The 25,383-nt window shown below is 35.7% G+C and overlaps 1 pseudogene; it reads right to left on the bottom strand.

Moving 5' to 3' along the window:
- Nucleotides 1–752: 752 nt before the first annotated feature.
- On the bottom strand, nt 753–829 carry LOC120102127 (U4 spliceosomal RNA; annotated as a pseudogene).
- Between the last annotated feature and the right edge of the window lie 24,554 nt (nt 830–25,383).

Below are 25,383 nucleotides of genomic sequence, written 5' to 3'. Positions count from 1 at the left end.
GTCCACAATTAAATATTTCTGTATGTTTCCTTGGTCATGGTGCATTTTTATAGCAATGGAGCAGTAACTAAGGACTGAGATAAGACAGAAAGTCAAAAATAATTTCCGGAAGCAGAAACTGATTTATATACTTTATTGAAGATAGATTCTTTTCTCATATAACATGTTGTGATTATGGTTCCCCCTGTATACCTTCCAGTTCCTCCTCACCTTCCTCCCATTCAGATCTACTCCCTTTCTATTTCTCAATAGAAAAGAATAAGATTCTAAGGTATATTAATAATAAGGAACAAATCTATCACATTAGAGACAGATAATATAAACACACTGAAGATAAATAGGCCAAGAGAAGGCGCATGAAACAGAGACTTACTTAATTGCACTTTCACAGGACCATAAAAACACTAAATTGGAAGCCATATATTAGTTCTGAGGACCAGGTGCAGACCTGTGCTGGCCCTGTGCATAATGTGTCCATCTCTGTGAGTTCACAAGATCTTTAATCTCTATTGAAAGTACTTTGTTTTCTCAGTGTCTTCCATCCCTTCTGTCTCTTGAACTCTTTGTGCCTCCTCTTACTCAAGATTCTTTCATCTCTTGGGAGAGGAATGTGATAGAGACCCTTTTGATTTGATTTGATGCACACAGATAAAGGTCAGGGTCTGAAACTCTGACTTAACTTTGGAAAAACTGGGGATGTAGACATGACTTTGCTTTCTAAGAGGCTTACCAGTTGGATAATTTAAAAAAAAAGCATCAAATGTTCAATTAGCAGTAATAGTGCCTCAGATAAACCTTATTGGCTACCATACTGCCACTGAGCAAAGCGAACTAGAAGCATCAAGGCCAGGGAGATAGTTTAATGTGTTTTGTTTTGGCTTCCAACTCAGGCAGCTTCAGTTCAACTCCTAGAATTCCCATGGTAAAAATAGAAAACTGACTCCTCCACGTTGTTCTCTAAATCCAAAAAGTATGTTGTGGCATATATACAACTTCAATCTCTCTTTCTCCCTCTCTCCAACTGTCTATCTCTTTGTCCCTCACTAAATATATGTGAACAATTAGCATTATTCTTTGGGCTGCCACACCTAGCCTCAATAGGAGAGGATGCTCCTAGTCCTACTGCAATTTAATAGGCCAGGACTTGTTGCTATTCATGGGAGACCTCCCATTTCTGAAGAGGAAGAGTGGGCAAGGGTGAAGGACTGAAGGAGAAAAGGAAGGGAAACTTCATTTCAGATATAAAACAAACAAACCAAGAAACAAACAAATAATAAAGCAGCATTATAAAAGAAGCAATACTGACATAAAATTGTATGTAAACTGAATGTAATAGGTACTTAGAATTCTATTTTCAGTTGGCTGTAAGCAAAAAGAAAGAAAGGTGAAAGAAAGAAAAAAGAAAAAGAAAGAAAGAAAGAAAGAAAGAAAGAAGGAAAGAAAGAAAGAAAGAAGAAAAGAAGAAGCAGACCTCAAGTTAGTAAAATCCTGGGGCTACTTGGAGATACAGAGTTATTAGTGAAACATTCAAATATTGATAAACACAAAACTACTAGGAAATATTCCTTCCAGGCATATAAGAAGATTGAGAGAGATTTCAATTTCTAGACTCACTGCTGTATTCTGAAGTATAAAAATTTCTTTTATCTATTGTCATTTCACTCACTAATTACATATACTTCAGGAAAGAACAACAATTAATATCAAAGTTTGTATTTATTAATTCCATTCTTTGTGATTTCCATGAGCAATGGCACATGGTGTATTTAAATTTACACTTTAGTTATTTAAATAGAAATATTTTTCCTAAGGTTTGTATTGTCATTTATTCAAGAGACTGTGAAAGGAGGATTATACAAGACCTGGTAGGACTCTTGTGAGAATTGTAGACAAGTTAAAATACATACAAGATTCTGTATAAAAACACACACATAAACACATGCACAAACACACACACACACAAACAAACACACACATATACATATATATTATTTTATAAGAAAAATAAATTTATATATGTATATGTATGTCTACATATATATGTACATGTACTTATACATTTATACCCATAGGTGTATAGATACATAATAGTGTGTGTGTGTGTGTGTGTGTGTGTGTGTGTGTATTAAACTATTCATTGACCAGTTAATTAGGTAGTGATACGAAGTAAATAGTTTTTGGAGAAAGTATTTTAATTGAGATTTCATTTAGTCTAAGAGTAAAAATAATAATTTTCATAATCAAGGTGATTTATTTGGAGGTTGCATATTATGAGATAGTTGAATGAAATTACAAAGTACCTCTTCCATGTTCTATAGATGAACTACTTCCATATTAGTAAATAAAAACAAATTTCAATTTTGGCATCATTTTCACTCTTTTTCAGGGGAAAATCATGCAACAACATGTGGTGTAGGAAACAAAAGGAGATCATATATTCCCCAAGAAAATTGATACACCAGTCACACCAAGTATACTGGAAGGCAGGAAAAATATATAGAACGGGATTTTTCAGAGTAATCACTTAATAATTGCATTATTATAAGAGGTAAGAAAACTATTAATAGCATAAGTTTAGTGTGACCCTCAACAGATGACAAAGAAGTAGTAAAAAATGCATGGAAAATACCTCGTAGTGGAAAGAGCAAGGACTTCTTTTGAAGGGAAATCATTGCCTGTTCAAGCTTGACTTTAAATTTTTTCAAGTGTCCAGTATGAAATACAAAAAGGGAAAAAAATCCTTTGATGTGATGAAATGTAGAAAATACCACCCTAATCAAAACAGCATTTAAACTGAATCTAAAATGACCTCTAATTGAATTTAGCAAACAAGGACTATAAACTAACAATGAGAAATTGCTTAAAGAGATTAGAGGAGACTATGGAGAAATTGGGAGGGCAGATGATATAATAAAGAACTAAATATAAACCAAATTAATTTGCTTAGTCTGCAAATCATGCAGCCTCCCAACAAGGGTCCACTGGATATACTGCCAGTTAAAAATCACAGTTCAGAGGTGAAACTTCAGTCATAACATGTGGACATTGCCAAAGCATCATGGAAAAAGGAAAAGTAAGGTTGAGGACAAAATCAGACTTTTGAAGACATTTTTAAGTAGGTGTTTATTGATATTCTTTCATCTTTTGTCTTAACATCACACTGTCCGTATAAGATATATGATTATCACCTATGTTTCAAAATGATGTTAGAGATGAGGACATACAAGTTATATTTATATATTTGTATAGTTATATACAATAACTATACTTATCATTAAGTTTTGTGTAATAATTCTAGCCATATATATATAGCATGGATTTTTTTTCATGAAGTCCATTGATGGATACCAACACTGACATATCTTAAATATTAAGTCTAGAATCACTCCGATATGCTAATTACATTTCCCTTTAATAAATGTCTAAACATGACATAACTGGATCTACTGGAATAGTTTGTAAAACAGCTCTGCATTCTTCTTTATAATGATAACTTGACTATCTACCAGTGTTGAGGCCTTTGCCTTTTCCTGACAATATTGATTACATTTGTGTGTAGGTGATAGTCATTTTATCAGAAGTTAATTTTTCACTATTGGTTTTTTTTTTTAAATTTTGTATGTGCACATGTGTGAATGTGTCTTACAATTCCTCTTGTGGACATGGGTCAATGCCCAAAGTAAACTTTAGGATATCATCCTAAGATGTCTTTCCCATATAATTTTGTAAGATGCAATTTCTCAACCCAGAACTTTTTAGTTTTGAATGAGCTGGTTTTCCTTGGAGACCCTAGGTCGATCCCTGTCCTCCCACTAGTGCTGAGATTAAGTATGTACACTGGCATGCTCACTTTCTTATGTGGATGCTACGAATCCAAAAAACAGGTCTTTATGCTTGCTCAGAAGGCACTTTCACATTCTGAGCCATATCCTCTACATAGTCTTCATTTTCATATATATTATTGCTAATGATATTGAATCAAATCCTCTGAGAATCGGATGGGGTTTCAGAAAGAACAGAAGTATGAAGAAAAGTAATTGGAAAATCTAATGGCCAAAGAATTCACAAAATTCATTAGAGATTAATAGCTCAATAAGCTACTGATATCACAATCAAAATAACTATATAAAGATAACCATATTTACATCAAAATGCTTTAAATAAAGATAATAAAACAATTATTTAATGTATCCAAAGAATATTAAGCAAGGCAATATGAACTCACAGAGCAGCAAGCAAGGGTCTACATGTGTCTAATCCATGGCTTCTATGTATATATTAAAGCTTTTATTTTTGTATTTTTTATGGGATACATGAGTGTGAGAACAAGTGGGTCTCTGATTTTTGTGCCTTCTAGGACTCTTTTTCTTCCGTTCCATTGCCTTGCCCAACTTCCTGAAGGATTTTGCTTTCTCTAATCATATTTAATTTATCATAATAGTTTGTTATCTACAGAAGCCTGATCTGTTCAAATGAGTGACGGAAAGTAAATGAATCTGAAGGGAAAGGAGGAATGCAGGATCTAGAAGGAGTAGAGAGCGGAAACTATAATTAGGATATAATGTGTGAGATAATAATCAATTTTTAATTAAAACGAGAATGAGAATAGCAAAGAGAAATAGAGAGAATTGCTGAAAACAGTGCAACAATTCTGATTTTGAAACTGAAAAAAGTCATGCTACTTTAGAGTTATTTATAAAAAATAAATGTATTTTATCATAGGAAACACAAAGTAAAACATTCTGAGACATTTCTACTGGGTGTTTAACATATGAAAATAAAACTAATTTAATCAGAACTATTAATAGAATCTGAGTTGTAAACAATGAAATGCAGTCATTTCTTCTTTCAAGTAATAGGATTTGAGACACCCTGGAGATACCTGAAGCTTTATACATAAGAATTTATATCATATCTCTTCCTGTGATGGACATCCTGACCAAATGTAAAATGGAACTGAAGGTCTCACTTCAGCTTATGTTTTCTGATTCTAAATGAATTAATTGTCTTTCAGGGATAACAGACCAGGAATTCAATGAAGAAAACTAGAGGCAAGAGCTCCTGAAGGTGCCTGCTTGTTAATACTGTGAATTGCTCTCTCAGTAGGTGCAGCTTCATCTACCTAAAAATGGTGGTATTAAAACCATCCAAGGAAACCATTTTGTATTTTGTATGGTTGTGGACTTCCATAGTTGTCTCTATTCTGCAAGGAGAAGTTTCCTGAAGACATAACTTGTTAATAGAAAGAAGAACAAATATCTTGATTATTATTCGCAATTATTCTGTTTTTAATAATGTAGTAATAGCAGTAAATTCTACTCCAATATGTGTAACTTTCCAAACACTGAGAATTAGCCAGATTTCTAGTACTAAGCATGGTATCTCTCTTATTAATAGAGTTTTAAGTACAGTTAGAGAGGTGTTGGTTACCGTGAAGGTATGAAACCCATGACTTTATACTCAGAGTTATGTTGGCTGTTGATATTGTTTATTCTAGCCACATAGTATGGTTGGTTGCCTCTTTCCTGTAGATTCAAATTTCAATAGATATATCTACAGCGTTCTACTACCTAACAGATCAGACAACCCTTTAAAGAAGTAACAGAAGGAGTATTAGAATTGGAGGATCGAGGAATTGTCTATGAGTTTGAATATACTAGTAACGTCAGATGTTTTCCTATAAGGTCTCATTAAAATGAGTGCTTCAAATGTGAGCCGAACATGGACAGAAACAATGGCCATGCTGATATAGGGTAAGGCCCATCATTCTTCATTCCTGCATAGAAAACTGCAGGCAAGTGTGAAAAGATGTAGTGAGTGGTGTTGGCTCATATTGTTGTTCAAGGCTGAAAACATTAAAACAAGTAGAGTTTTATGGATTGAGAAATTTATATGCTTAAAATTAAATAACAAAAATCAAGTAATGATGGTTGTTTGGACTTACATCTATTCCTCAGTTCTATTCTACTGACCTGCATGTCTACTTCTGTCCCTGCAGTTCTTAAGAATTGGAGGTTAGAGTGCCAGAAGATAGGAGTTGCAGTTTTCATTAGGCAGACATGTGCTCAACACAGGTCCCCAGAAGGTGGTACTGGATCTGCCAGAAGAGAGGACAACTGAGCCTACTTGTACAATAACCAAGGGGCTGAGTCCAGGTTGTCAAATATAGTATTAGGTTTCTAGAGGTAAGGAGGGAGAATTTTGAAGCTGTTTGAAGAACTGCTGAAGAGCTTGGAGTAGTTCCTGACATGTCTGAATTATGGCTCAAGAAGGAAATGGATGGAAGTTCTACTTAATAATTAAGTAAGATAGCAGAGTTCAAGGGGGGAAGGAAAGGAGAGGGCTATATTAGGTTGCACAGTCAGTCAGTTCAGGCCTTTAGATGGAAAATTCCCAGAAAGAGCAGAAGGGAAAGTCTACTTGTATTGAAATCAAGGGCATCAGTAAATGTCTTAGGTTACAATTAGTGCCAAATAGGGGCCTAAGAAGGGAAAAAACACTTAACAAACATTCATCTTTAACCTGTGACATACATGTCTCAGAGGGAAAAAGAGGAAATGTCTTCTTGTGAAGGAATGATATCAACAATGCTAACCAGAAATAAAAGAAAACACAAGAACATAAGACAAAATACACATAAGAAAAATAGAATTCTCCTCCCCATTCTCCTCCCTTTCATCCTCCTCCCCATCCTCTTTCTTTTCCTCCTCTTCTTCCTCCTCATCTATTTCTTTTCCTCATATCACATTAAAAAGTAGTTTCTCAGAAGGGGGAAGAAAATAATCTCTGGAAAGTATAGGGAGAGATTGATCTGGGAAGGAGGGAGGAAAGGAAAAGGGGACCCAGTTCAGACATGGGGGGAGAAAAGAGTGATTTGCTGCATTTTTAGACAGTAGTGGCACACACATTTAACTGTATCACCTAAGAAGCAGTGTCAGATCTTGGTGTGTTCAAGGACAGCCTGGTCTACAGAGTGAGTGTCAGGACTAAACAGAGAAACTCTGTCATGCAAACCACCCCTAATGTTTGTTAAGTGTTTTTCTTATTTCACGTTCATAAGTTTCTACATTTTTTTCTTACTTTATTATTTGGGATTTGAATTCATTGCTACTTAGTTGTGGTCAATTCTTAATACTAGAAGAGGTTCTGTGATTTATTTATTTTGATATTATTAAGATATTCCCATTTCTGTTAAGGTGATAAGCTTTCTATTGTTTAATTTGATGGGATGGCAAGTGTACTGTATGATTTTCAAATGTTGAATTCCTCGTGTATTCTGAAATAAACACAATTTTGTTGTAGTTGATTGTTAGACATTGTCGTATTCCCCTTAATAACATTGTATTAGGGTAATTGCATCATTGGTCCCTGGGGATATAATTTTTAATTTTATTATAATGACTGAATCTTATTTTGCCATTAGCATTGGAGTAATTTCATTAAAATGAGAAATTATCTCTTATACCAAAGAAAACTTTACATACAATTCATTTCTTCTTAAATATTATTCTAGAATCTACCATAAGCAATTATAAGAAATTATGGTTCACTTTTATAAGGATGCTTTAACTAAACTTTAGTTTCTCTTTTACTTCTAGATAGTTCTCTTTCACATAATTTTAATGTTCTCAAGTTTATTTTACTTTTTTATCTTATGTGCTTGAATATTTGGCCTGTATTCTCTTCCTCTCCCTGCTGTGTGTGTGTGTGTGTGTGTGTGTGTGTGTGTGTGTGTGTGCGCGCGCGCGCACGCGCGCACATGCATCTACCCACCAAGTTCATGCCTGGTGCCTGTGTAAGCCAGAGGAGAGCATCAGATAGCCTTAGCCTGACGTTTTTGAATGACTGTGAACCAATATGTAAGCAGCGGAAGATAAACCTGTATCATCTGCAAGAGCAAAGGGTGCTCTGACTGCTGAGCCATCTCTCCAGCTCCATCATTTCTTTTTCTTAACTAAGATCAGGTATTCATTATTCTAAGAAGTATTCATTATATCAGAGCACTTGAATTTGTGCATATTTTTGTCTGAAGTATTGTCACATAAGTCTAAAATCTGTCATCTCTGTAGAGGGATCAGTTCTTCATTATGGAACTTGGCATTTTGTACTCTATTGTTCGTATTTGAGAAAATTACAACATTTAATTTTTCAAACACTAAGATTTTAAGCCATAATAATTCTTTTTCTGTTTTCTGACACCCAATTCACCTTCCTTCAAAATTGTAATTATAACAAATGTACTACCAGGCTTGCTGTATGTAGTCCTGGAAATTGAATCTAGAACTTTATTCATGCTAGAGAAACACTCTGCCTATGGAAACACATTTCCAGCCTTTCTTTTGTTTTAAATTTTCTAGTCTACATTTTAGTTTCTCCTTACTGACTATTTATTTATTTATTTATTTATTTATTTATTTATTTATTTATTTATTTTCTTCATCCCTATACTCTACTCTCTTTGGTATACAAAGGTACTTTGCAGGCAATAAAATAGAAAACTGAACTGAGAATAGGACCCCCGTTGAAGGAATCAGAGAAAGAACTGGAAGAGCTTGAAGGGGCTCGAGACTCCATATGTACAACAATGCCAAGCAACCAGAGCTTCCAGGGACTAAGCCCCTACCCAAAGACTATACATGGACTGACCCTGGACTCTGACCTCATAGGTAGCAATGCATATCCTAGTAAGAGCACCAGTGGAAGGGGAAGCCCTGGGTCCTGCTAAGACTGAACCCCCAGTGAACTAGACTGGTGGGGGGAGGGCGGCAATGGGGGGAGGTTGGGGAGGGGAACACCCATAAGGAAGGGGAGGGGGGAGGGGATGTTTGCCCGGATACCGGGAAAGGGAATAACACTTGAAATGTATATAAGAAATACTCAAGTTAATAAAAAAAAATATAGAAATAAACAAAAAAAATAGAAAACTGGACACCAACCCAAAAACAAAACTTTCAACCTATAATCTGTCCTGCCTGAAGTATGTACATGGGTAATAGTAGGATTGGACAACCAATATCTGGTTTAACATGAGTCCCACAACGTGAGAGAAAGATCATTCCCAGCATAGCCTTGATGGCCAGGAACCAGAGAACAAATAGCTGAGAGAACTAGGATAGATCCAAACATGACTGGCAAAAAATAGTCAATGAAATTATTGCTAATGATATTCTGCTATACTCACAAATCAGATTGTCTAGTCATTGGTAGAGAGGATGCTTCTGGCAGAGTATGGAAGTGAGGGCAGAGACCTACCCTCTGATATTATGTGGATAGTGAGTCGAAATTAGATGCCTTCATTGGGTTCCTCCAATCTGAAATTGGGGAACCCCAAAGAAGAGATGAAAATTTGTAGGTGACAGAGGGGATTATGGACACCAGGAAACATTGTTGTGTTAACTTGTTTTAGAGCTCAATATTTTATACTTAGTTTTAAATAAATTTTACTATAATAAATTTAACTTTTGAAAATTCACTAAGTTCTGGACTTCTACATGTCATTGCTCAGAAAATGCTTTATATGATTTTGAAAATAATATGTCCAATATTCAACTGCAGATACTTTAATTTTCTAAATAGTGAAAGTAACAATGATAGTTTATTCAAGTCTTCATTTATTCTTGGTATTGTTATGTTTACCTATCTAGGAACTGCAAAGGGAAAGGACATTATTTAGCATTAATTTTGTTCAGTAGAGTGAGTTAACAATTAGTGCTTAATTTTTATTTTATGTAGTATTGGTATAATTTCAGTTACATTTATTATTTTGTCTTCTGTTTGTGTTTTCTTTGTGCCCATTGTCCTCATTCTCTATTAGATAATTTTCATTATTATTATAATTACAAATGTCAGAATTGTTTGAAATTATCTATATAACATTTCAGATTACATACATATTTATTTAACAGCCAATATAAAATCATTCACCACCTCAATGAAATGTAGTTTAATATCATGTAAGTTTATTATTTCAATTTATCTTTTTTCTTATAATGTATTATAATATATTACAATTTTCTACCTTGACACCTATGTAGAGTGCTATTTTTTGTTTAAGTGGTCACATGTATTTATGATTCTAGGGAGAGAGAATTACAGTTGTTCACTGACCTCAACTCAAGATGATATTGTTATTTTATCAACCATAACTCTGATAATGCTTCCATCCTCAATGCAAGGTCACTTGGGTTTAGAATGTGCCAAGGTCATTGCTAAGATGTGTGTGGTACACACACACACACACACACACACACACACACACAATGCGTTTGTTGAAGTTTTGCATTTTCTTAGACTTTCCTGTGCTTCTTTTTAAATATTATTCATGCCCACACAACTTATATGAGAATCCAAGGCTTATGCTAACCCATGCACAATGCTAGGAGAGTCCCATCTGTGACTCATTCAGTTGAACATTTCTTTAATCTCTTCATATATAAGAAATACATTTATAGTTGATGAGGTTTCTTAAAGGGATTTTTATTGCTTCTGATTTGTATCACTTTGGAACAGAAAAAATGAACCCATTGGTCCTTTCTGCCTAGGGCTCAGGGCTCGGTAATACATGCTCTATAACTTTGGAAATCAGTGGGACCACCAGAAATATTTTCTTGAACCTCTATTGCCCACATCTATGCAGTTTATTCATGATGTTGGTTTTAATGTTTTTCAACCCCTTTTCATCCATTTGAAATATGAGCATATGGTAACATAATATCACTTTTGAGTTTTAAATTTTCAGACAATGTATTATTCACATGGAAATGTTATAGTTGGTGACATTTTAAAGATATTCTACATTCTTAAGTTCACTAATTTGCCAATTTTTTATTTAACTGAGCATTTATAATTGTTAAAGCTCCTAGAATATTCATTTCAATATGAATTAAGTTATCCCATTTTAAAAAAATAACTCTAGAAGTTAGAATCATCTCAAATCAAAGTATATATTTGATAGTCATTGGAAACCTACTCATGGAGCACTATACGATTACCAAATATATTTGTAAAATTTATTTTTTATAGCTCCCCCTTCTGTGTCTTTAATGGTCATAGCATCGTTTTAAAATTTTACGAACATAAACTAAACATGAGTCTAAAGCTTATTTATTAATAGCTGAACATGTGAAAAAAAGAAAAACTCTGGCTCATTTGGATAAAGAATTCTCAGGTTGGTTTTCAGTTCTTACTTTTCCAGTTCAATATCTCCAGCGAAATACTGAATCATTGTTATAGCTTCATAATATCTTTTGTAATTTTATGTGGGTTTCATAATCCAATGTTCAGTTTAAAAGTAAGTTGACCACTAAAGTACATGCAAAAGCTTTCAACGAAGACTTATTATTATTAACATTCAATTGATAGAAAGCTCAATGCTCATCAATATTTATCAACATTATTAAGGACCTCATCATTATGGACTAGAGATCAATTATATAGTGAAAATTTTAAAATGTATTTTTAGTCATTATGTGATCAGATTTTAGGGTATCATGTGTAGAATGCAAGACACATTCTTTTGCTGTAGGCGTTCAATCTACAAAATAGCCACTGAGAGGATGCAAATAGCTATTTTTATTTCACTTGCTATGAAATGCTCTCTTTTTTATTCATGTGCTTTGATGATAATTTAATATTCAGCTTAAAGTATAATTTGCTAGTAAGTACTACAGTCAAGACTGTAATTGTTAGTGAGCTCTGTTACTCAGGATGTATTAAATCAAGTGAGAAGGGAAACAAATTAATGAATCTAATTGTTCTCCACTCTGGGCAGTAATGTTCTGAGGTTCACAAATAAAGAAAAAATTTCACAGAGTCTGATGTAAAAGAGACTTTCAAAGCACTCCTACACATGCTGCTTCTTGACATCTGAAGAACCCAGGGGCCACTTTCAATTACTGGAGGATCCTCTCATATCTCATCATAGGGTCCCAGTTCTCATTTCTGTCAAGAGAATCAGATGCCCTGCTTATAATTTTATGGATTAAAAATCTTCACTAATGCCCATTCTCATTTATTATGAACTTTATTAAGATTAGCATACATCCCAAATGGTTGCTAATGTAGTTATCATTAATTAACAACAAGACTGATTAAAGTACATGTTGGAAAGCCAAGCATGTGCTGCATTCTGTTGCCAGGCAAAACAAGATAATTTGCTGTTTTTGAAATGACCACAAGCCAGATTTATTGAAGAAAAATGATCAGTTCATAATAACAACAAATTTAAAAGGAAAACTGTTAAGGTTTACTTTAGGTTAAAATAATCTATTATTACATCCAATTGTGGAAATGTCACAAAAGTTAAAAGTACTCTTGATTCTTCCAGAGAACCCTGACTTCATACTCAACACCTTTGGTTTGTGGCTCACAGACATATAGTAATTCTAGTTGCAGGGATCCAGTATATTCTGCTCGTCTCTGTGTGCACTTCATAGACATAATATGAAGACACACATGTAAGCAAAACACACATAAACATAAAATAAGACAAATATATCTTAAACATTTAAAATATTCTGATTGTAATTTTCAGAAATATTAACTTTCAATTTTGAAATATTAAACGTATCTTTGATAACTGCATGCATGAATGTAATAGATTTTATTCATATCCAGTTCATTCCTCCTATAGGGCTACTTCTAACAGTTGTTAGAAATACAATTCACAATTTGTAATATTTTATTTGACAATTTTACATGTGTGCTAGGGAGAGCATTTGGTATACATGGCCTCTGTTTGAATAATGGTGATTAAACCATTGTGGAAGAGAACTGTGCTTCCTGAAGCTGTAGACATTAATTATTGAGAGAATGCAATTATTTTAGATTATCCTTTATATTATTTGTTGTTGTGTCTGTAATAAAATAACTCATGAAAAGCAACATAAGGAGAAAAGGGCTTTCTTTAGCTCACTGACTGAGGATAAGGTCCACCATGGCAAGGGAGTTATGGCAACAGAAGTTTCAGGCAGATGGCCACAGTTCATCCATAGCTAGGAGCAACTAGTAATGAAAGTCTAGGATCAGCTCAATTTCTCTTTTAGACAACCCTAGACCCGAGGGGGAACATTCTCAGGGGCTGCAAAAAACTCTCATCAGCTCAGAGATTTATGTGCTATTGTAGAGGACCTTAGATTGATTCTCAGCCCCATGTGGTAGTTCAAACCATCCATGATGCTAGTTTTAGTGGATCTAAAACCACTTTCTATTTTGCACAAGTGTGCACATGGTCCATATACATATAGTCAGGCAAGATATTTATACAAACAAAATAAAAGAAATTTACTGAAAACAAAATTTAGAATAAATTTTATCACCTCAAGCTATAATCTCCCAGAACTTAACCTAATCTTCATAATTCCTCAGAGATATTTCTAGACCATATCAAGTCAACACTCCATGTTCACAACAATATACAGTTCATGCACATAAGTGTTTTTAATCTTATGAGAACCAAGGCAAAAATTAAATAAAAGTTGCATTTCATTAAATTTAGTTTGAGTTCTTTGCTTTCATAAAGAAGATTGCTCCCCCAAACTTGGTCACAAGAGAGCATTCATCACTGTTCATATCAGTACATTTATACATTGACTTAGCATATCTTATTTCAGATATCATTAAAGGGAAGTCAGATTTAATTTTGAAAATCTTTGTGTTAGTGTATAGTATCATCTTCCTTTAAAAATATCAATGATTTTGTTTTCTTCTCATTATGCATGCATATTTTTATTGAGAAATTATGTAGTAATTTACCGACTAGTCCCCTAACTTGTTACAGAGAAATTAAACGGCATTCTTATTTAGATCATAAATTGATAGAAAAACCCATATATGCTAGCATAACCATTCTAGACAGGGAACAGTACAGGTCAGTTCTGACCTTTGCCAACTTTAAGCAAAGACTGAAAGTCTGTATTTCCAATAACTGGAAGTAAAAGATGGAGGTTTCGTAGCATGTCCAAATGCATCAGTGTGAGCTAAAATACCTTGCATTGCAAAAAGCAGTTTTAAATGTAAGAGTATATGCAGACTGGCATTTACTATGGAAGGGTTGAAACAGTAAGTGAGTGACTAATTGCTTCCATAAAGTAAAGTGTTTTCCTTCTGCTTCTGGCACTGAGACATGCACAAAATCCCTTTCAGAAAGGGCAAAGCCACAAAACAATAAGAGAAGCTTTAAGCATCTATCCCCTTTAGACTTCACAAAGTTCACTCTGATAGAACAAATGTAAAAGTGAAATTTTAGTTATTTGTCCACATGAAACTCAAATGAGTTTGCTGAAGATCCTGGCACTTGCCTAGCCTTAGACTTAGAGATAGACACAACAGGATAAAGTAGAAAGTACAAGGCCAGCCTGATTTACATAAGAAACCATTTCAAAAGAGGAAAAATTTAATGGGTAAATATGTTCCTTGTAAACCTACTGTTTTGCAGCATATTTTTCTAGCTCTTTTTATTCTTTCTGCCTTTGTTTTAAGAATATTTTTAAATAGTTGACTGATTTAATAAATAGCTCATAATGTTGCTGTTTTTATAAAGTTGTTCTAATTAAAACTTCATGTAGTAAATTATATTTGTCAAGTGCTATCCTAGCTGCTGACGTCACAGTGATAAAGAAAACAGAGCCTTTCTCGCTTCACTCCCTTTTCTTACTGTAAGTATATAATGAAAAAGATAATAATATCATAAAAACACAGAGGGAGAAAACATGCTGGGCAAGTTGTTTCTTTTACTCAGGGTAAATTCCTTCCTATTGAATCTTCTTTCCATTTTCTCCCACCTGAGGGCACTGGATGTCTTCAGAGGGTGACTTTTTTTTTATCCTGAACATTTTATCTCTGAGGATAAGGTGACTTCATTCTTTTTACTGCCAAAATTTGGGCCTGGGGATTTAGTTTAGTAGACTATTCTTTTTCATGCATGCCCAAGTTAAACTCTAGTTCTATTAGAATAAAAATCTGAAATTAAAGAGTTTATAATTAAAGATTCCAAACATACTGTGAAGGTTCAAGCTGGAAGCATCCCCGTATGGTTTATGTGTAATGTAAAATCTGGACAAATACGAGAAGGAAGGAGTGGAGAGGGATGAAAAGCTTTCTCAGCAGATAAGAGAGCTTGCTGCTCAAGCATGCGTACCAGAGTTTAAATACTGAGAAACACATAAAAATTCAGGCATGTCTATAGAAATGGTAAGCCCAGAGAAGTGTGGGGAAACTTGGAAGCTCACTGGTGTTTGAAGGCTGTCAAAGTAGTTCCATGATGAAGGAGAACCTATAGCCATAGATAAGGTTGTGAGTAAGAAGACCACAGAAGCAGAGTCTGCAGAGGCTCCAAATCGCACTATCCCCTCAGAATGCCTGGGGAGGAATGTGATACGCATACTTTGTCTATGGTTTAGACCTAGCTGACTCTTCTATACTTAGATATTATGTGCCTAGTACCTAAGTACTGAGTTTCTAGGTCAGATCTCAAATTTCAATTGCTTAAGGTTCTGATATGTGTGTATAACCTTCATATTTATTCTTGCAGGACTTACACAGTTTTTATTTTGAATCGAACATTGTATTTATTAAGGACGCAATGCATTTTTAAATTTTTAGATGAGTGCTTATTTATACTCTTTATACATGAGATGTAAAATCTTACATTTTTGTCTTTGTTTTGTGTGTGTAGCTGAGTTTGCTTAGCAAAATCCTGGTTTCCATGTTGTGGCAAAGGACACATTTCCTTTTAACTATTTAGTAATATTCCTGGACGTATCATATTTGCTTCATTCATTAGTTAACAGTTAAAGTGTTATTACTTCTTGGTCTGTCAAAGTGTTCAATAAGTATTATACTATAGATATTAATATGAGGTAGATCTTTTGTCTCCTATAACTCTAACTTGAAAAGAAATATGGGAACATTATGGTGGTTGAGGAAGAAAAATAGACCAAAGATACTAGAAGGTATATAATATTAATTTGAGGGTTTAACTCAAAAAATGAGGGCTATAATTAATGATTTCTATTAAGGATTTTCATGAAGTTAGTCTACTGTAAATATTGTCATATAACACATTATAAATATCTAGAAGCATACATCAATGTTTTATAGTCCAATCCTACATTTAGCATTCTACTTCTTGATTGCAAATATAATGCGGTCAGCTGCATCTTGTACATGACAACATGTTTTCCAGCATTGATGCCACGTGTTATCTGAACTTTGAGCCAATCATCTCTCAACTTACTACTTGCCTACTGTGCTGGCTTGTCTTCTTTCTTTTCACCTACTATTTAATTAATGATTTCATTTATTTACATTTCAAACGCCCTCCCCCTTCCCAGTCCCCTGTTGTCCTAGTAAGGATTTTACTGCTGAGAACAAATACCAGGACCAAGGCAACTCTTATGGACAATGTTCAGAGGTTTAGTCCATTATCATCAAGGTAGGAACATGGTTGCATTCAGGTAGGCATGGTTTTTGGGAGTTCTACATTTTCTTTTTTTTTAAATAAATCTTTTTAATTAAAACATGAAGTTAAGAGAAGGAGAATATAGGAAACAGATAAGGAAGCCTATTTTTTCCTTTAGGTGAAACTATAAGAGACAGAATACATATTTGTGTGATACAAAATAAAGATAATAGTAATTTGTCACTCAAATAAATTCCTAATTTTAGAAAAATAAAGGTTCAAGATATATATATATTCCATATATATATATATATATATATATATATATTCCATACTCTAATAATTTACTAGGGCAGTGGTAGACGAACAAAATAAATTTTTTTATTAACTTATTTCTTATATACATTTCGAGTGTTATTCCCTGCCCGGTTTCCGGGCAAACATCCCCCTCCCCCCTCCCCTTCCTTATGGGTGTTCCCCTCCCAACCCTCCCCCCATTGCCGCCCTCCCCCCAACAGTCTAGTTCACTGGGGGTTCAGTCTTAGCAGGACACAGGGCTTCTCCTTCCACTGGTGCTCTTACTAGGATATTCATTGCTATCTATGAGGTCAGAGTCCAGGGTCAGTCCATGTATAGTCTTTAGGTATTGGCTTAGTCCCTGGAAGCTCTGGTTGCTTGGCATTGTTGTACCTATGGGGTCTCGAGCCCCTTTAAGCTCTTCCAGTTCTTTCTCTGATTCCTTCAACAGGGATCCTATTCTCAGTTCAGTGGTTGGCTGCTGGCATTCGCCTCTGTATTTGCTTTATTCTGGCTGTGTCTCTCAGGAGCGATCTACATCCGGCTCCTGTCGGTCTGCACTTCTTTGCTTCATCCATCTTGTCTAATTGGGTGGCTGTATGGGCCACATGTGGGGCAGGCTCTGAATGGGTGTTCCTTCAGTCTCTGTTTTAATCTTTGCCTCTCTCTTCCCTGCCAAGGGTATTCTTGTTCCCCTTATAAAGAAGGAGTGAAGCATTCACATTTTGATCATCCGTCTTGAGTTTCATTTGTTCTAAGCATCTAGGGTAATTCAAGCATTTGGGCTAATAGCCACTTATCAATGAGTGCATACCATGTATGTCTTTCTGTGATTGGGTTAGCTCACTCAGGATGATATTTTCCAGTTCCAACCATTTGCCTACGAATTTCATAAAGTCGTTGTTTTTGATAGCTGAGTAATATTCCATTGTGTAGATGTACCACATTTTCTGTATCCATTCCTCTGTTGAAGGGCATCTGGGTTCTTTCCAGCTTCTGGCTATTATAAATAAGGCTGCGATGAACACAGTGGAGCACGTGTCTTTTTTATATGTTGGAGCATCTTTTGGGTATATGCCCAAGAGAGGTATAGCTGGATCCTCAGGCACTTCAATGTCCAATTTTCTGAGGAACCTCCAGACTGATTTCCAGAATGATTGTACCAGTCTGCAATCCCACCAACAATGGAGGAGTGTTCCTCTTTCTCTGCATCCTTGCCAGCATCTGCTGTCACCTGAGTTTTTGATCTTAGCCCTTCTCACTGGTGTGAGGTGAAATCTCAGGGTTGTTTTGATTTGCATTTCCCTTATGACTAAAGATGTTGAACATTTCTTTAGGTGTTTCTCAGCCATTCGGCATTCCTCAGCTGTGAATTGGTTGTTTAGCTCTGAACCCCATTTTTTAATAGGGTTATTTGTCTCCCTGCGGTCTAACTTCTTGAGTTCTTTGTATATTTTGGATATAAGGCCTCTATCTGTTGTAGGATTGGTAAAGATCTTTTCCCAATCTGTTGTGCAGCTAGAAGAAGACCGACTTCCAGGGAGCTAGGATGAGGGTCAAAAAGCTCACTTGTGCAGTGACACATAGCAGGGCCACACATAATATTGCCACTCCCTGGGCCAAGCATATACAAACATTCACTCTCTTCCACTAGCCCCTATCTCATCCTCCCTTCTCTTTGCCTCTAAGAGGGTGCCCTTCTACGCAGCCATCCACTGCCCCCTCACACTTCTAGAATCCCCCTTCTCTGTGCCATCAAGCCTCCACAGGACCAAGTGCATCCCCTCTCACTGAAGCCAAACAAGTCAGTTCTTGGCTACATATGTACTGGGGAAAATGAACCAGTTCATGTATGCTCTTTGATTGGTGGCTTATTCTCTGAGAGCTCTGAGGGGTCAGGTTAGTTGATATTGTTGTTCTTCTTATGGAGTTGCAAAATCCATTCAGCTCCTTTAGGCCTTCATCTAACTCTTCCATTGGGGTCCTGAGCAGAGTTCAATAGTTGGCTGTAAGTATTTGCATCTGTCTCAGTCCTGCACTGGTAGAGCCCCTTAGAGACAGCCATGCCAGGATTCTGTCTGTGAACACTTCCTGGCATCAGCAATAGTATCAGGATTTGGTGCCTGTGCTTTTGATGGACCTCAAGTTGGTGCAGTCTCCAGATGGCCTCTCCTTTAATCTCTGTTCCACTTTCGTCTTGTCCTTTCCTTTAAACAGGAACAATTCTGAGTAAAATTGTTGAGATGGGTGAGTAACCCATTCCTTCTACTGAGGGCCATTTTATCCACTGGAGCTGGTTCCATCTCCCAATTGTTTGGCATTTTGGCTAAGATGATCCCATGGCTTTTGGGAGCCTCTCACATCCTTTGTGTTTGGAACTTTCTAGAAATTCACATCATCCCCTACCACACACTACTGCATATTTCTATTCATTCTCCTCGCCAACTGGCTTCTCATCTGTCTCCTCTCAAACCTGATCCTGCCCAACTGTTTTTCCTTGCCTCTCCCCTCCCAACCAGATCCCTGTCCCCACACCCCCACCTCCCATTATTATTTTGTTCCCTGTTCTAACTGGGATTGAAGCATCCACACTTCGGTCTTCATTCTCAGTAAGCTTCCATGGGTATTCTGAATGTATTGGCTAATATCCACTTGTCAGGGAGGACATATCGTGCATGTCCTTTTGGCACTGGATAACTTCACTAAACATAATATTTTCTATTTTCATATATTTGCCTACAAAATTCATGGTGTCTTCATATTTAGTAGCTGAGTAGAATTTCATTGTGCAAATAAACCATATTTTCTGGATCCATTCTTCACTTGAGAGTTATCCGGGTTGCTTCCAGACTCTGCTTATTGCAAATAAGACTGCTATGAAGATAGTGGGGCACATGTCCTTGTGATATGGTAGAGAAGCATTCCGATATATGCCCTCACATGGTTTAGTTGAGTTTTCAGATAAAACTATTTCTAATTTTTCTGAGGAACCACCACATTGATTTCGAGAGTGGTTGTACCAGTTTGCTATCCCACCATCAGTGGAGGAATGTTTGTCTTTCTCCACACCCTTGCCAGCATCTGCTGTTGTCTGAGTTTTTGATATTGACCATTCTGTTTGGTGTAAGGTGGAATTTTAGGGTTATTTTGATTTTCCTGATGAGTAAATATGTTGGACGTTCCTTTTTTCATTATTTTCTGTTATTTATTTATTTATTTATTTATTTATTTATTTATTTATTTATTATTGGATATTTTATTTACATTTCAAACATTATTCCCTTTCCTGGCTTCTGGTCCATGAACCTCCAATCCCATCTCCTTTTCCCCTGCTCCTATTAGGGTGTTCCCCACCCACTACTTCCCCCTTCCCTACCCTGATAGTTCTCTACACTGGGGCATTAAGCCATGGCAAGACCAGGGGCTTCTCATCCCATTTGTGCCCAACAAGGCCATCCTCTGCTACATTTGCACGTGAAGTGCTTTTTAGTCATTTGAGATTCCTTAATTGAGAACTCTGTTTATCTCTGTAGCCCATTTTTTTAAATTGGGTCATTTGGTTTTTCTGGAGTCAAAGTTAGCTTGAGTCAAGCTGAAGTCATTTTAAAGAATGAACCTCAACTGAGAATATACCCCCACTGGATTGGCCTGGGACCCACTGAATCGACTTGGCATAAATCCATGCTGAGTTTTCTGGATTTATGTTTGATGTGGGAGAGCTAAATTTACTGTTAGCAGTGCCCTCCCTTGATTGCTGACGTTGTTTGTTGTAAGAAAAATGGCTGAATCGCCCATGAGAATCAAGCCAGTAAGCACTGGTCCTCCAAGGCCTCTGCTTCTGTTTCTGCCTCTAGATTCCAGATTCTTGGCTGGAATTCTTCTCTATTGTTAGTGTGTGTGTGTGTGTGTGTGTGTGTGTGTGTGTGTGTGTGTGTGTGACTATAATCTGTAGCATAAAATAAATCTTACCTTCCCAATTTACTTAGACACCATAAGAAACAAGTTTATTTTTTTTCATCAAATTTAGATTCATCCTTTGATTGATGGTATTTAACGTATCAAAGCAAAGTCTGTAAAATAATTATGGCCATGTTTTTAAAAAGTACAAACATTAAAAGTAAATCTACTATGTTTATATACGTGCTTACTTAAACTTGGTTTTAGAAATGACCTTTTTTTTATATGGTGAGAGTTATTTAAGACTTTGATACCAGATATTTTGCTTTCCCTTGTTGGGCAGAGTTTATTTGAAATGAAGCAAAAAACCAGATGAAGGTAAGAGGAAGAATATAAGGTCCTGGGGTGAACTGTGAAGAGAAAGGATTGATTTCACATCTGAACCACCAAAATTCCCTATTACTTTTGAATTATGAAGAAGATTAGACACTTATTTAGTCTAAAAGAGTAGTGGGCTGAATTATGACTCTCTTTCCTAGACTTTATTGCATGGCTTCATCAGTCCCAGTTCAGCACATTGCCTTAACAGGATTCCATCATTTTCAACTAGCATTGTTCGGTGTATAAACAGTATATATTCAGTATATATCTGTCCATTCACATAGCTGAAACATTTATACTTAATTATTTTTCCAGAAATATATCTTGCATTTTCATCTTGTGATTTTTTTTCATTTTTTCTATTATTTTTACCTCATTGGCACACTCTGGTACTACTGCATTTTACTTATATTGAATATGAGAGCATCATGTTGTTAGTACAAAATAAAATATATTGCTATAGGTCAATGGTAATTCTAGAGTCTTTCCTACTCATCTTTCTTAATTCTATTAATCATTAAGCCCTGTCAACTCCTTTGCAGGGCTTCCTCAGCACACCTCTTGATTCACCTCATCAGGCTTCTCAGTATCTTAGCTCCCGCTTTCCCTTTTAACCTGTCAACAGCAGTCTTCTTCTTAGTGACATCATCCAGCATCCAAGTGATCGCCACAGAATAATGAGGTGCAGTTGATGACCTTAGCATTGGCTGCAATTGTGCAGTGTCCTGGGAAGGGTAAGAAGAGTCACAGGGTAGGCAAGTAGAGTTTCTTTGTTCATAGGGAGACATGGATTTAATGACACCAATGTATACTGTGATTGAAATAGAGTGACTACAGGAGCCCAGTGTTGTTGACAATAGACATTATAAAATTTGCAAGTGTTAATTTAAAATTCAGAATAAGATACATAAGGCCTTCTTGGCTTCCGTGTCTCACCATTTTCCTTCACTAGACTGATTTATTAATTATGTCTGTAATTTCTCTTGTCCTATGACCTCCATGATTTGTCTCCTGAGCCCAAACTGTGCACCTGAAATAATCTTACATTTTTTTTCAATACTTACACTGGGCAAGGGTTGTTTCCATTATAGAGTGCTCTTCTCTTTTTTCCTAAGCAACATTAGACAAAACATTATTTCATTTCTATTATACTTTTCCACACTCCTGTATATCTCGCTTTTTGAAGTTTTTTTGATTTCTCCTTTGTGTTTATACAATTATTCTTTCAATATATTTAAGGTATAAATCCTCAGTGTAGTCGTATGTTGAGTAAACAATCAGACTCTGGGTTTCAACCTGAGATACATAACATCATCTCAGACACCTAAAACATTTTCAAAAAATTTAAGTACAGAAAAAGAACCTCAGGAAGCTCATTATATTTTACCTAAACTGCATCCTTTTTTTCTGGTTTAATGCATATTGTTAACATGAATATTTTATTAATTGATTTCATAACTTTTAGCATCCATTAGTATCTTTCCTTGCTACACATTCTATTCAATGAGTTTGCTGGGAGCTTGCCACATAATAAACCGTGTGCTCAGAATAATAATCCAGGAAATGTGTATACTGGTTTCCTTTGCAGACTTGCTTAACTACAATCTTTGCCTCTGTGAATACTTGTGGTCTATCACTTGTGTAGTAAATCCTTGTTGAACATGATCTATATCGCCTCCTAATAGCCAGTCAAGTTTAAGCACAGGAAAGTTTGGAGCACAAATAAAAGTTGTTACTAACTTTTGGCCGTACTAAGGAGACTTCACATTCCCGTGTAATTTATTAAATTTAAATGGGTTTCTTCACAGAAACTTTTCAGTTCTTTCTTTAGAAAACTTAATTCTGAAGTCAAATTATCTCCATTTCTTTTAAAGTTTATACAAATGTCCTTTCAATATTTATATCAGATTTCAAAAATATCCATGTATGTCATTTTAAAATAGAATAAAAAACAAATAGAATCATATTGCTTTCTCCTTCTTGAAGAATAATAGTCTAATTTCAGTGAATGCCAACTAACAAATATACCCTTGTTTCTGAGGAGGAAAGGGAAAATAAGGAAAATTAACTTGGCACCATGGCTTTGTACTTAACATGTTCCATTGACCCACTTTTACAACACATCCTCCAATATATTTACGCTAACTGTGCCATTTAAAATTTTCCTTTTTTGTTCATTATACTTGAATCTAATTCCTTTGCTGTTGAAATAGCCTTGGGCAAAACTAAGGTAATTCCCTTTTTTTTCTGTCATCCGTTGTGATTTTCACCCAAACATTTACAAGCAAACTGACTTGCACACATGGATGTAAGGTAACAATATTGTACAGGAGTACAATATTAAGATTACCATTTTTTAAAACCAGAAAATTAATATACACACACCAATATGGATACATGATAAATAACAAGTTTGGTGAAATAAAAAATAAAAAAAGAAAGGAACAGTTTCCTGCTAATATTTTCTTACTATCTGACCACAGCTCCCTGTGAGAGCTGCCCATGTTTAGAATCAGCCAGCTAACCCTGGGTTTTTGTGTTTTGCTTATTTTATACCGAGTTTATTTGACTCATAACAAATATAATCTTGGCTTTAAACATAAGTTATTTAGTTAATAGAGAAATCAAATATGTCTGTCTACTCAGACTCTTGAATGTGTTAACATTTTTTCAGATAGTGTGTGAAATGGACTGCAGTCATTGTGAAAATGTGAAACACATTTTATTAAGTGTTTCCTCCAACTGTCTGCTTTGTTGTGAGAACAAATATATTATTTGAAACATTCTGTCATCACCTCTAATTGTAATGTCTATAGCTTCTTGGTGGTTTCAAACATGCTGAGATTATGGAATTGACAATTTTTTGGAAGTGTCATTTTAGCTTTCAAGAAACACTAACTCAGTAATATGAATACATATGGGTCCTTTTCATACACATGAGTAATAAATGTATATGTATTTCTAAATGGGATAGAAGAATCAGGTAAGTTACCTAGGACACCCATGTAAAATGGATGGCAGAGGTCAATATAATATCTCTAGCATGTTTATATATTTATACCAAACAGGATAGATTTCTGAAAAAGTGTGAGGATTCTCTAAGTACAAAGTGATGTAGTGACAAAGGTAAACTAGACAGTGAGCACATTAAAAAAAGAGAAAGATAGAATTATATCATCCTTTATCTTTGCAGAAAGGCAAGGGGAATGTTTTTTTTTTCTATCTTCACTAACTTGAGTATTTCTTTTTTTTTTCTTTATTAACTTGAGTATTTCTTATTTACAGTTCGATTGTTATTCCCTTCCCGGTTTCCGGGCCAACATCCACCTAACCCCTCCCCCTTGGCTTCTCTATGGGTGTTCCCCTCCCCATCCTCCCCCCATTACCACCCTCCCCCCAACAATCACGTTCACTGGGGGTTCAGTCTTGGCAGGACCAAGAGCTTCCCCTTCCACTGGTGCCCTTACTAGGCTATTCATTGGTACCTATGAGGTCAGAGTCCAGGGTCAGTCCATGTATAGTCTTTAGGTAGTGGCTTAGTCTCTGGAAGCTCTGGTTGCTTGGCATTGTTGTTCATATGGGGTCTCAAGCCCCTTCAAGCTCTTCCAGACCTTTCTCTGATTCCTTCAACGGGGGTCCCGTTCTCAGTTCAGTGGTTTGCTGGAATGTTACAGAAAACATAACAATAAAAATGAAGACAGTAGGGCTAGGAGATGGGCTGTGTGTTAAGAATATTGGAGCATCTTTGAGTGGACCACGGTTTCATCCATGCACCAATGGCTCACAGGTGTCTGTAACTCCAGATTCAGGGCAGCTGATGCCTTCTGGACTTTTCAGGATCCAAGAATGCACATAGTACACAGATAAACACACAGACACAGAAAACACATACTCATAACATAAATGATATTTTTAATTAAGGAAAATATAAGAAGTCAGGACTGCTCATATTATTTGACAGTAGAATTAGAGCCGAACCTTGTATTCATCTGCTGTGTACACTGAATGTAAGGTATTTGTACACGAAGTATGTCATTTGTCATATAAAAGGAATTTATATTATTACTTACGATTACTGTTACTACTACTATTAATTATTATAGTATTTAGTATGTAGTATTGTAGTATTGTAGGATTTAAGAATGTAGGAGTAAGTTATAGGAGAAAGAGGGACAAGAAAAGAAAAGGGACGAGGAGCAGGGTAAGAAGGCAGAGAGGGAGGAGAGAAGCACACAAACCTTTTGTGGAGCAGGAAGGTTTCTGGAAAGCAGAATATCACAGAACTGTTAGCCTTCAGGCTCACTGAAGGATTTAAGTTAGAGACACTGGAGAGAGAGGGGACAGTGGGCTAGCAACTTCATTTGTCCCTACAAGAAGCCTATGCCTCCTCTTTGTTTCAGTTATGCAGT

The sequence above is a fragment of the Rattus norvegicus genome, chromosome 3 (genome assembly GCF_021556685.1).
Source record: "Rattus norvegicus strain SHRSP/BbbUtx chromosome 3, alternate assembly SHRSP_T2T, whole genome shotgun sequence".
Taxonomy (NCBI): domain Eukaryota; kingdom Metazoa; phylum Chordata; class Mammalia; order Rodentia; family Muridae; genus Rattus; species Rattus norvegicus.
This window is presented reverse-complemented; position numbering and strand designations above follow the sequence as displayed.